Source organism: Periplaneta americana, chromosome 7 (assembly GCF_040183065.1).
Source record: "Periplaneta americana isolate PAMFEO1 chromosome 7, P.americana_PAMFEO1_priV1, whole genome shotgun sequence".
Classification (NCBI taxonomy): domain Eukaryota; kingdom Metazoa; phylum Arthropoda; class Insecta; order Blattodea; family Blattidae; genus Periplaneta; species Periplaneta americana.
The window spans coordinates 120,368,641-120,381,836 of record NC_091123.1 but is presented as its reverse complement, the minus strand read 5'-3'; the positions used below and the strand labels follow the sequence as shown (position 1 = coordinate 120,381,836).

Here is a 13,196-nt window from a genome sequence, read left to right as displayed (position 1 = left end):
TTGTGAATACATTCTTTCCCTAATGATGCTGTATATTAAGAACCAAGATAAATTCAGTACTAATCAAGACATTCATCATTTTAATACAAGACATAAATCAGATCTTCATCTACCCTCTGTTAGTCTAAGCTTTTTTAAAAAAGGAGTTCGCTATTCATGTATAACAGTCTTCAATGCACTGCCTAATTATCCTAAAGATTTGAACAACGAGAAAAGGTTCAGAAAAGAATTAACCAAATTTCTACATACTCATACCTTCTACACAATTGATGAATTGTTTATGCTTGTGAATTGAATTATTCTACTTAAATGACATGTACAATTTTATATAGCTCAACTAAAATATGTTTTTATATTGACTTAATATGTTTACTATGTATTGTATTTTTTGTTTAGCATAACTGATGAATTGTATGTACTGTAAATTGAATAGTATATTGTATAGGTCAACTGATGAATTGTTTAAGCTTATAAATTGGATAAATCTACTTCATATGAATTGTATAGCTTAACGAAAATAAGTTTGTAAATTGAACTAATTTGATTGTATATATTTGTATAGTTTTGGCCGATGAATTGTATATGCTTTAAATTGAATAGTAATCTATATAGCTCTACTGATAAATTGTTTGTGTTTGTAATTTGAAGTAGTTTGCATGATATGTATTATCAATTTCTGTATATCACAACTGGTTGAATTGTTTATGCCTTAAATTTAATTAAATTGTTTTGTATTATAATATAGCTCAACTTATGAATGATCTTTTGCGTTTGTAAATTTAATAATCTGATTGGCTATGTATTGTATACTTTTAGTAGAGCCATCGATGTAGCTCAGTCGGCAGACTCGCCGGGCCGCTGATCCGGAGCTGCGTTTGGGCTTGGGTTGGATCCCCCTTTGGACTTTGGTTTCTTCGGAGGTTTTCCCCAGCCGTGGGACTGAAGCCGGATGGTCTATGGCGAGTCCTTGGCATCAACCCCTTTGATTTGATTACCTGGTTGGGTTTTTCCGAGGTTTCCCCCACCGAAAAGGCAAATGCCGGGTAATATTTTGGCGAATCCTCGGACCTCATCTCATCTCACTACATCTCGCCAAAATGTAAAAAAATTGTACAAAATTGTAAAAATTGTAGAAAATTACTAAATTGTAAAACTATAAAAATTTGTAAAAATTGTAATTGTAATATTGTAAAATGTTGACATGTTCCACATCTTAAAGCTTCATTGCTCATGTAAGATCTATGGAATAAAATAAATGAATGAATGAATGAATTGAGATATATAAATCTGTGCGTGCGCGCGCTCGTGTGCATACACACATACGTAGAAAGATGAGCATGTAGACAGAAAATCTGCATGTATCTTCATTGAACGTTTGTCTTCAACTTCAACGTCATTCTTTCAATATTCTTCCCAGATTGCATGGGAAAATTGAATCATGTAGTGATGTAAGATATAGATATTTATAGGCGATGTTGAGGGAAATTTTACTCGTGGAAAGGAAATTTCAAGCCATCACGAGGGAAATTATGGGAACGCAATCTGGCAACACTGGTTGAGGAAGAAGCGGGAACAATATGGAAGAATTGATGAAAATCACAATGAAAATCGCCGTGGAACGAGAGTGAACAACGGTGTTATGTGTTTCTAGTGTGTAATAACGTCTTGCTGGATTGTATTAAACATGCAGGACTGTGCTCGCATAATGGTAAGTATATGTATGTAAAGAAAGATCAAATCTACTGGCAGACCCAGTGATTGAGATGAAGGAATTCAAGGTAGTTACTGGATATGATTTATGTCACTAATAAATAGTACACTAGCCCGGTACTTATTTATATAGCGTGAAGGTACAAATGTATTTACACTCTTAGTTCTAGACGAATTATAGGTACCTCGTAAAGAAAAGAAATTGAATGTCGACGTACATTTCACACCCAAAATAAGGGTGAGGTTATAACATTTAATGTAATGACTTTTTAAGCACTCTCAATAATCCGGCATTCCTCTGTGCAAGGAATGACCGAATTAGCAGGCTACCATATAGGTCATTTGGTAAGAGACGTCGTTGCACATAGGCCACTTTTACACGAATACTTGACATCTTTAGCATGACTTATTGCTTGTGGGCCGTCCCAAACCCCAACTTGCACCCAAGAGCGCCAGTCCTTATATCGTTGCTTACGAGATTACACAAGCTGGCGCATAGCACGATCGAGAGTAGGTCTCTGTGAGTCATGACATTTCTGCCGCTAGGTTCGCCTCGCTGCCCTAAGAAATGATGAATAGTACCATTAGAAAGCATTGTGTATCGTGAAAATAGTTCGATTAATTGTGCATTACTGATTGAGTACGAATATTATAAATATGCCAAGCATATTACAGTGTTATTTGAAGTTTGTTCAGCTAAGTTATATTCGAAAATTGGCAGTTATCCATCACAATTCTAATTACTTTAAATCCAATATCTTCCACTACTTTTAGGGCTTCCATAGTCAATTTTGCCAACTCATCTCCGGTTAAATAGCGTGTAAAATAAAATGACACTGGTATTCTGTACTTTGTAGACAGACCCTTAAACAGAATGCACAGCAATTTATTGGCCAGCTTATTGTCAATCCCAATAGCATTTTTCTCAGTGTTTGTCATTCCTATCAACATATCCAAATTTCTGTCATACGGTACATCAATTTCGGTTTAATACTCATTTCGTCAATAATGAGAGATCCAACTTTTTCATTTTCATGCTCCAAGGACTTTTCCTCTGCAATTAGCCGAGCCTTTATCAAAGAGGTGACACCTGTTTCTCCTTTTGAGTGACCAATATAAATTTTTAATGTCTTTTGATGGGGTAAGTGTAAAATACCCAAATTTCTTAGTAATCTATAGCTGGTAGATGACCTGTTAGATAGCAATATGCAGATTTTCAGTGTGTTTTCATGAAATTTACACTTTTATTTTCCGAAAGCCTGAATTTGTTCAGTCAAAAAGCTTGCTTTCAAACTACCTTCTTTAGCAGCTTCTTTTATTTTGGTAAGTTGCTTTTCAGTTCCTTGTTCTTCCTTCTCGTTTTGTTTCTGTAAACTCCAGAGCTTGCTTTTTAAATTACATATTGTCTGTCTTAGTTTTCCAATAAGCTGATTTTGTTTCCAAATTGTCCTAGTAATTTTTTTACGTTGTAATGTAATGGCTTTGGGAATTTTATTACTTTCAATTGAGCACTGTGTGGCTATAGTTTTTTTATGTGCTTCATAGATTTCTTCAATTGAAACATTTGCTTCATTGAAAGTTGATGTACTATGTTCAACATTGGGTTTATTTTTCTTAGCAGGATGGATGTTATTCACCACTTCTGTTATCCTTCTTTTGTTGCGTCTACTTATGTTTGACACATTTTGTTCATGTTTTGAAAATCATCAAAGACGGATGGTACCATATTAGGAAGCAAACGTTTTAATGTTGTGCTAATGCTAAAATCAGCTGCTTTGAAATGTCTGCTGCAGACACGCGATTTCTTGTTTGGCGTCCAAAGAGTCCTTGGTTTGTCCCCTTCCCGAGAAATGGCTACACACCACTTCTTTCTTAGTCCTTCATCTTGTGGAAAACAATAAAACGAAAAATCACATTCTTTATTCTGGTTCGATTTGCACAATGGCACACAGCAGTAAACCATTTCAATCACACAAATTACAGGCTAACTTCCTAATTTAATAAATGCTAATTCAAATTATATTTACACGCACTAAAATACTACAGCGTTTACTATTACTATGCTCAATAGATTAATCAGTAGGCCTATAGAAATGTTTTCACCACTGCAAGAAAAAATCGCGCAATAATTATACTTCTCAGTTATTGTGACGTTCGTATTTTTTTTAAAAAGAGAGGGAAAAGTTAGGCCTTCTTGCAAATGCTTAATTATGAATTCAAGGAAATTAAAGATAATGCAGTACCTTAATTAGTTGCAATATCTTATTTAATAACAATATTAATAATATTAGGTGAAAAGGGTAGGCTATAGTGCGTATATGTAAGATGTCAAGTTAATTTATTTCCGGAAATGTTTGGTGTATGAACTGAAGTACAGAGCAGACAGTCCCTCAGTTTATATGTAATAGGCTATGTTTTAGTATCAAGATTGACAGCCTTTTATTGTAATATAATTGAGGAGTAGAAGTTTGGAAATTACGTCTATTGTCCATAAAATATTGTACGAAGCATTTAATAAGCAATGGTGAGTCCTTTAAATGTCCCAAATGTCAATGTCATTTAAGTGTTCTGCTATGAATATTTAGGGCAGAACAGTGCTCCGAGCAGCGGAATTGGCATTACGAGGGAACCACTTCAGACTCGTTTTCAAACGCTATGCGCCAGCTTGTGTAATCTCGTAAGCAACGCCTTATATACTCGTCAGTCAAGGCCTACTGACAAATAAAAGCAATTGACAATAGATATCTCAGTCATGACATTGATCTTGCTACGTGAAACATAATTATATTTTAACTAATTTTCTTTGCGTTTTTTTAACTTATATTAAACTGAGAAATGGAATAATTTCACAAATGTGCACACAAATTAATAACTATATCACGCTTAATAAATTAAATTTACACAATTCTACTCAGTAAACAATTCGTATATAAAAAATCTGTGGTTCCAAAGCAAAAAATGAATGTCAATTTTTGGGGACAATGAGATTTTGCGATGTGTGTTTATAATTGCCAACTCTGGGAAATAAAATTATTGGCGATTTTACACATGCAGCAACTTTGCATGAATAAAAGTAAATTCGTATACCAAATAGAGGTTCGACTAAGGAAACAGTTCCTTTTTATTGAATTATATGCGCACCAGTACTGGTGACATCCGAAATGAGGTTACTTATGTTCCGAGCACTATAGGGAATTAAAGAAAAACCTTAAAATGCGCTTGAATTATACTATGAAGTAGTAGAAATTAGATGTGATCGCTGGGAGAGCTGTAAGCCCACCTAAACCGCCCAACACACATACCTTACTTATATACCAAAATCCTCGTCCGTGATTGAAGAAGAGAGCCATATTTCGTCAAGTACTCGATGCCTGTGTTTGGTGAAAGAAGGAGCATTTCCAGCGCTACTTTTCCGAGCAATATTCAAAGCGAACTTCCCCAGGTTGTGTGAGTTCTTTAAAAGGGCGGCACTGCTCTACCCACCACAACCATAAATGATAAGTATTACTGTAAACCTAACCCAACCTAACCTCTCATAATACTACATACCTAATCTAACCTAACCTAACCTTTGAGAATACCACACACCTAATCTAACCTAACATAACCTCATATAATACTACACACCTAATCTAACCTAACCTAACCTTTGAGAACACCACACACCTAATCTAACCTAACATAACCTCATATAATACTACACACCTAATCTAATCTAACCTAACGTCTCATAATAATATAATGTTACACACTTAATCTAACATAATCCCATATAATACTACACATCTAATCTAACCTAACCTAACCTTTCACATAATCCTACACACCTAATCCAACCTAATCTTTCATATAATGCTACACGCCTAATCTAACCTATTATCCCTGAATGGCGTACTACAATTTTGAGAGTATATTTATGAAGTAATGAAATAAGTAAACTACGATCATTTTGTGCAGAGAACTTCCTTTATGGTTAAAGGATAATTCGTTTAACATGCTACCATATTTAAATAATTTTATTGAAATACGATCATTTTTGTCCAAGTAGCATAGGCTACATTTTAGTGCAAGGATAATTCCTTTAATATGCTTCTTAAATTGATATTGTATCCAATATATCAGCAGTCATCAGCACTGTGCACTCTTGGCTAACGTCCCATACCCGTGGATAAGAGATGCACATCCGTGCTGCTGGCGGGTATGCTTTCTCTCTCTGTCTCTCTCTCTCTCCCTTCTGCACGATGGTGCATATTCTGTTACCCATTGCAGCGAGTGTTGACAACCACTGTAATCTACGATAATTGTGTCCAGGGGAGCATTCTCTTTTGGTACAAGGATTATTTATTTAACATGTTCCTAAATTAGTATTTTAAATACCGGTACATTCTTTAATAAATCACAGAAGAACAAATGTGAATATAGGATGTGGATTGAGTATGAAATTATTATTTTTTTTTTTTGGTGCGTCATTGTTTGCGTAAATAACGACAAATAAAAATTAACATGCCAGATAACATTATTTTAAGAAATACAGAAAATGAATCCGAGGTTCAACACCGAAAGTTACTCAGCAATTCTGCCTCAATTGGTTGAGGGAATACCCCGAAAAAACCTCAACCAGGTAACTTGTCGCAATCAGGATTTGGACCTTGATCCGTTCGTTTCACGGTCAGACTTCTTAACTGTCACTTCACAGTAGTGGACACTATTGAATGCTTAGTGCAATTTTGCTAATGAAATTCACAGGAAAACTCTACAAGCTGTAAAATTTACGTAAATGATAGAAGTTACTTCATTTTTCTTGAATGAATATATTTCTTTCTACAGACATTTTCTAAGTGGGTATATCGCACCTTGGGAAGAAAACGGCCACAAGTACAAAAACTGTACTGCTGAGATATTTGAAGTTTAATGTCCAATAGGTCCGTTTGATTTGCAGTAAAATTGTACAAACACAATAATTGCACTCCACCTCCAAATTTTAACCTTTTGCTTGTGATCTGATATAAACAGACAGAGTTTTTCTCTATTAGGCAGCAGTGTTACCTCACTTCATGAATTTTGCACTTTTGGCCCTATCCTTTCCAAGTTGCATTGTTACAGCGTATTTAAATATGAAGAAATGAAAGTAGATTTACAATATATGTAGCCTATAATGTATTTAATTTGAACTTCACATAAACATTTTGAGAAAACTATAAAACCTATGAGGTTATACAGAGTTGGTAGATAAAACCGGCCCGTTTCATCTCATTTGATTTGAAACAAACTTTTTTCAAAGAAATGGAATAAAATGAATAAGTCCTGTACTAATCTTCATAATAGATGTTGAAATTGTCCTCAGCCAACATCTAGACACTTCTGTGCATGTCTTAACAGGTTCATATAGACATGTGCCAATTCCTTACGGGTGATAGTGTGGATGTTATTCCTGATATTATCCTTCAGTTCAATAGCATGGGGATTATTCTACTCGTACACTTTCCCCTTCCAGTACTCTCATAAATAAAAGTAACATGTCGGCAAATCTGGTGGCCACAAGCCTTTGCTCACAGTCCACTCTTCAGTGAAGATCTGATGAATAGGTGTAAGTGACCTCTTAGATGTGTGAGATGTTGCTCCATCTTGTTGAAAGAAGCAATAATTATGCTGCTCTTCTGTTAGTTGGGGATAAAATTCATTCAAGATGGTCAAGTAGGCCTATATATCCATGTTGACTGAGGTGTCAAAGAATATTGGACCGATAATGCGTTTCGCAGTCCTAGTGCACCATACACACTGATCTTTTGGTTGTGTAGGAGTTCCTCGTACACTAAGTTAGGATTTTCTGTCACCCAATACCTGCTGTTCTAGGAGTTTACATATCCCGCCAAGCCTCATCAGTCATGATAAACAACAGCGGGTCCAAACAACCATCTGTAACCATATTCAACAAGCAGCAGCAGAAATTTACACTTTTATTCTTATCGGACTTCTTTAGTTGTTGAACAGCTGTTTGAATTTCGACACATGTCTGCAAGTTCTCTTACTTGTGCGGACCCTGTTGAGCCAATTTTGTGGTGGATTTCGAGGACCTCTGGTCATCATTTCCTAAATTCACGCCGTAAGTTATGTCCGGACAGAAGGCGCTCTGTTCCTTGTTACATTTGCAATGGATCCAGTTATATGCCATTTTCGCACCAAATCTTGAATGCTGCTTTTGCTGGTATAGGGTGAAGTGGCTATTTGTCCCTGAATAATTCCTGTGTTTTCTTGATAGAGTTGATACGCATGTACGCCTCTGTAATGAATATTCGCTCTGGCATTGAATAAATATGTCATGCTTACTTACAAAATAACTCTTCTTATTCACAAAACAATTCTTTACATTACAACAACAAACAGAATAGTTTATAAATCATTTGTAAGCTATAGCATGTAACAAGTAACAATGTATTATCGCCGCGCTCTCATGCTTAACATGTCGGCATCATACAATAACGTGCGGTATGCTTTTAAAACATAATTTTGCTGACTGATTGTCGCTCTGTAGGTTTCACTCTAAGCGTCACGTCACGTCTACTTCCTCGATAAGAATAAGCACTAGTTTGTTATATTGTTAAATGGCTATTATTATTATTATAATTATTATTATTTCATGTACGAGTACGTTGACATTCTTAACTCTTAATAATAACTCTTTAATAATGATTTTTAATCACATACCTTAATGTTCGTCCTCAGCACAAGACATTGCAACCTCGGTTTTAGTCCACGTGGATTAGACAAGTAGGTGTCATTTAATAATGGAAGTAGCTTATTGGTTGCAATATTGAAATTGAGGCGAGTGATTGGAGTGGCGACATAAGAAATTGAAAACAATGCAATTAAATTTCAAAGATCTGCCGAATGTTATGCACGAGGCTGCTCAAAGACCTGCCAAATGTTAACCATGAGAGTGCGGCGATAATAACTAAACATGCGGAAGAAAGGATAGTCAATATAATTTTAAATAAATACTGTAAAATGTCAGTCGAAAGCTGTTAATGTTGTAATTGCTTGAAAAATATAACTTTGTTGAAATTAGAATATTTAAGAAAAAACAGCTTACACAGTGGGTCAAAATCGTTTAAATCAGTTTTAGGGCATGGGCTATATACTATACCTATCTGAAGTTCCCAATTCTACACACCCACTCTCTTTCTTCACTGATTTTATTATGGCCAAAGACATGTCAGTTGCCGTGGATACACATTCATGTATTTTATTTTATTTGGATGGAAAGTACATTTTTCTCATGCGTCCTCTTGCATGAACTTCAATGCAGATAGTACCACGATCTCTCGAGTTTGTCTTGGAATTGTTCATCTGTATACCTTAGAATGAGCAGGAGGCATAATTCCAAACATGTAAACATTAATACATTAAGTAATTAATAAAAAGTATTGATATACTAAATTATTATAAAGGATACGAAATCACTTCTTTTCTTCAACAAGCAGTACTTGTTTCCTTTCACAGTTCACGAAAAGGAAGTTGCGCATTTAGATAAGCTACTCCATTCCTCCCCTAAACTGCTGAAATATGCTGGTTAGCTTACAGAGAACATCCAAAGATGTTGCGAAAATGCTGGGCCTCTTATTTTGTTTTGTTTGTGTATGTGTGATGTAATTCTTAGGAGTAGAATTATCTTGTTCGTTGGAGTAATTTATTGTAGTTTATTAGTATGCACTAAAGTCACAATATTTGGATTGTTACAAGAAATTTCTCTTTCACGTGCTATTTTCTTAGATTGTATTGGTACTGTGGTGAAATATTGGCAAAATATAATATGAAGTTAAATTTTTGTAAAATAAATTATCATAGTGATATTTTTATTTCTGGTATATCTGTGCCTACAGCATTATAAGTTTTGGTGTGAATCCCTTCCATCCACGCAATTGGATGTTTTCCTATTCTATCAGTTTCATTAGCCAGCAAAACTTCACTGTGTACTTGAGCTATATTGATTGTAAGTGTTGTAACTTGCCCGTGACAGAGTAGTTAGCCTCTCTGCCTTCCCCTGTGGCGACCTGTATTTGATTCCCATGTGAGTCACGAAGGAATTTGTGTTGATCAAAGCAGGTGTGACTTTGGGGTTCTCTTGTTTCCTCTCACCATTATCATCATTCCATCATACTCCACTACCACCCTCACTCCCGAGCCAGGCATCCAGAACAAATAAAAAGAGACAGAAAAGTTATACACATTGTGTTCACGTAGGCTTCCACGGCTGGTGTACATGGTCTGTGGATAAGCTTCGGGGCTTCTACCGTGTTGTCTTGGTGTTGGTAGCTGACGTTTCGACCGTTGTGTTGTGGTCATCTTCAGAGCAGTTAGATAAGGAAATACCGTATTTGCTCGCGTAATTTGCGCCCCCGCGTATTTTGCGCACCCTAATTTTTAAGGGGTTATTTTGAACTTTATTTTTGCTCCGTGTATTTTGCGCACACATTTTACGTACATATTTTTTTCAGTGCAGTAGGGATTACGTACATATTTTTTTCAGTGTAGTAGGGGTTTTCCTTCCCTACAGTCCATCGTAGGTCATTCACCAGCAACTGAAGTACCTGCTTCAGAAAGAAACCCCAAAGTCCCGCTACTTTAACAATGCTTGTCCGTGGTAGAGACAAGTTACTGGTATAGAAAATTAGCCCTACCGTAAATACTTACCTATACATGTATTAATTGAGATAAACTCAGAACAGGGCCTCTTATTTGAAAAATCCGCATATTTTACGCACCCCAATTTTTCAGTGGTCAAAGTTAATTAAAAAGTGCGCAAATTACGCGAGCAAATACGGTAGTCTGCGAGCTCGTATATATATAGTAGTCTCGATGGGGGAGTACTTTCGGTGATAGGTTGTAGGTTCTCTTTCTGGCATCTGATTGGTCCTTTGTTGTCCAATCCAGTTGAGGTCTGTATGGAGGGGAGTATTCATATTAAATACTGGCCCTCATAAGGTCCGAAAGAGTGACCTTGATACCGTGCCCGATGTCTGGATGAAGGAGGGGGGGCACCGCGTACATGTGGAGACTCACCAACACCAAGACAACGTGGTAGAAGCCCCGAAGCTTATCCACAGACCTTATACACATTGTGTTTAATAAAGATTATTAGCCTATTGTTATAAAGTGTTGTGAACACCGGATCAGCAGGCAAATGCACCTGCTGTCTGAGCTATGCTAGTGGCTAACAAAGTTATTAGTGTCATTGATTAAATATGATTGCCAACCATTTGGTGTCATAATTGAATTAATGTAATTAAAATAGTAACAGTCTTGAAATAACTGCATTCTATTAACTTCAAGTGTTTCTTTGCAGTGAGCAATGCTGTGCACAGAGCAGTGGGAAATTTTGCAGTGAGGTGAGTAATGCATGCTTCTCTGGAGCCTTAATTTTTTTTAAGTCTATAACATCTGTTCTCAGACTGTATATGCTTGTGTCCTCTTTTGATATATTGAAAACCTCGATGCTTTTCCAATTTGGTTCAAGATTGAACATGGATATGTTGGGTGTTTTATTTAAAACCGTGATGTTGGCAGTTTCTCCTTTAAAACAACATATAACACACTGTTAGAATACCCAGTCTTATTTTAAGAATCATGATAAAAAAAGTTTGAAGTTTAGTTGAAAGGCAAAAATTATAGTAAATATAGAAGTATGATCACTGGGCTAATGGATGTGATTGCCATATGTAATACTATCAGTACTAATTCGAGTTTCGAATTTATGTTATCAGTGCACTGTTATAATACGTAAGTCGTAAGTTGTCGTATTTGATACTTAAATCTTTATGATTTGTCATTTGCTTAATGCACAATTATTCATGTTCGGTTCTTTATTTTGAAGGCATACATTATTTAAAAATAAGTTGGTTTCACAGTAGTGATTGAACTATTAGTATATGATTGTAAACACTTTGATCTTACGAGTTATAATTCAAGAAGAAATATGCAAATTAAGCTCTGTATGTAAGTTGCTTAACATGTTGGTATTTTCCATAATTAATACAAGCTTATTTTGTGAAGTTATGGACCAGTCTTATAATTTGAAGTGTAATTTGTTTTCTAAGTAACGAAGAAACAGTTGACAACGTGATTTTCGAGAGGATCCCTCTTTGTTAGTACATTTCCGTGTTTAATTCTTCTTGGGTGAACTCTTAAGTCATGTCACTAATTTTGGTGAATATGATTTCTTTAGTAAAGACCAACAAAAAAATTAAATACCATTTTGCTGTGTTTTAGGTAGTTTTCCAGAATTTTAAACACGTGAATTGTGCCATGATACAGTGTTGTAATCAGTGTCACAGTAGAGTCTGTTGTGTACTGGTGAACAGCTCTTTCACCAAATGTGTTTTGAATAGGGACATTGGAGATCATTGCCATTTATATAGTTTTTAATGTCGTAAGAAAAAATTACAGATGTTACACTGTTTAATTTTCCTGTTTTGAACATATTGAGAGATGCTGCAAGCAGTATTTTGCTTCAACCAATTAGAAATAATTGTCTGCCACTTAAATTTTTAAAGTAGTTAACCAGTAAGCTTACATAAGAGAAATTAAATTTCTAGAGCTGCTTGAAACGCAGTTGTTTATGTTTACATTGTTCCTACCTCCATAGCTGTAACAAACATATATGTGAGCTATACATATATTTGTTGATTCCGGGCAATAACCTTTTACAATGTTGTCATAGTTCCATACATTTTAAAATTGCCCCAGTGGACATTGGCTTGGATCAAATTTCTGCAAACTTAGGGGATAAAACCAAAATTCGTTCAATCATTTATTATCAGAATTCGCTGCTCTATTAAATTGACTGAGGATGTTGGAAATTTAGCCAATAGTTTTCCTAAAATACTTTACTAAAGAGTTTCCATTTAAGGGGGCGCTACATGAGAAAATCATGAAAAGTCACTTATTTGTTAAAATTATTGTATCCATAAAAGTATTTATTGAAAAACAGCCATAGTTGGCACATTTGTTAAAAACACTTCAGTGATATTTTCAAAATACGCAATTTTTTATATTTGTTTAAACAGTTTGGTTTTTTGCAGTTTCCTGTAATTTATCATTTTGATCATACATTGTTTCCTATCTCTGAAACTAATGAACTATTTTTTTTTTTCTGTATGCTTTTTAGTCTGTATCAAACAATCTGAATCATGTAGAGTTTTGAAAATTGACTTAGGCGTGACCTCACCAGTAGTTGACCAGGACCCAGTTGTTGACCACATGGGAATGTTTTAATTAAAAATAAGCATTTTGGCAACAATGAAAAATATTTCTTCAGTTATATATAATCTTTAACATCTCTTTGTTTCATATGACAACAGTATAACACGAAATTATGGTTTTACATAAAGCAGGAAATTTGGGAAACAAAGCTTGTGTTTGCAGTATGGCTTCAGCTGGTGCTTGCTATTAGGGAAGTGTTGTAGCAGGTGTACAGAAATCTGAACACA

The 13,196-nt window shown here is 35.3% G+C and overlaps 1 long non-coding RNA gene across 1 annotated transcript in view; it reads left to right on the top strand.

The window, feature by feature from the left end:
- Positions 1-1,565: 1,565 nt before the first annotated feature.
- The window catches only part of LOC138703399 (uncharacterized), a 171,210-nt gene continuing 159,579 nt past the window's right edge, over positions 1,566-13,196 (top strand). The window contains exons 1-2 of the long non-coding RNA XR_011333149.1: positions 1,566-1,708; positions 11,054-11,096. This is a non-coding gene — a long non-coding RNA (uncharacterized lncRNA). The remainder of the gene's footprint in view (positions 1,709-11,053; positions 11,097-13,196) is intronic.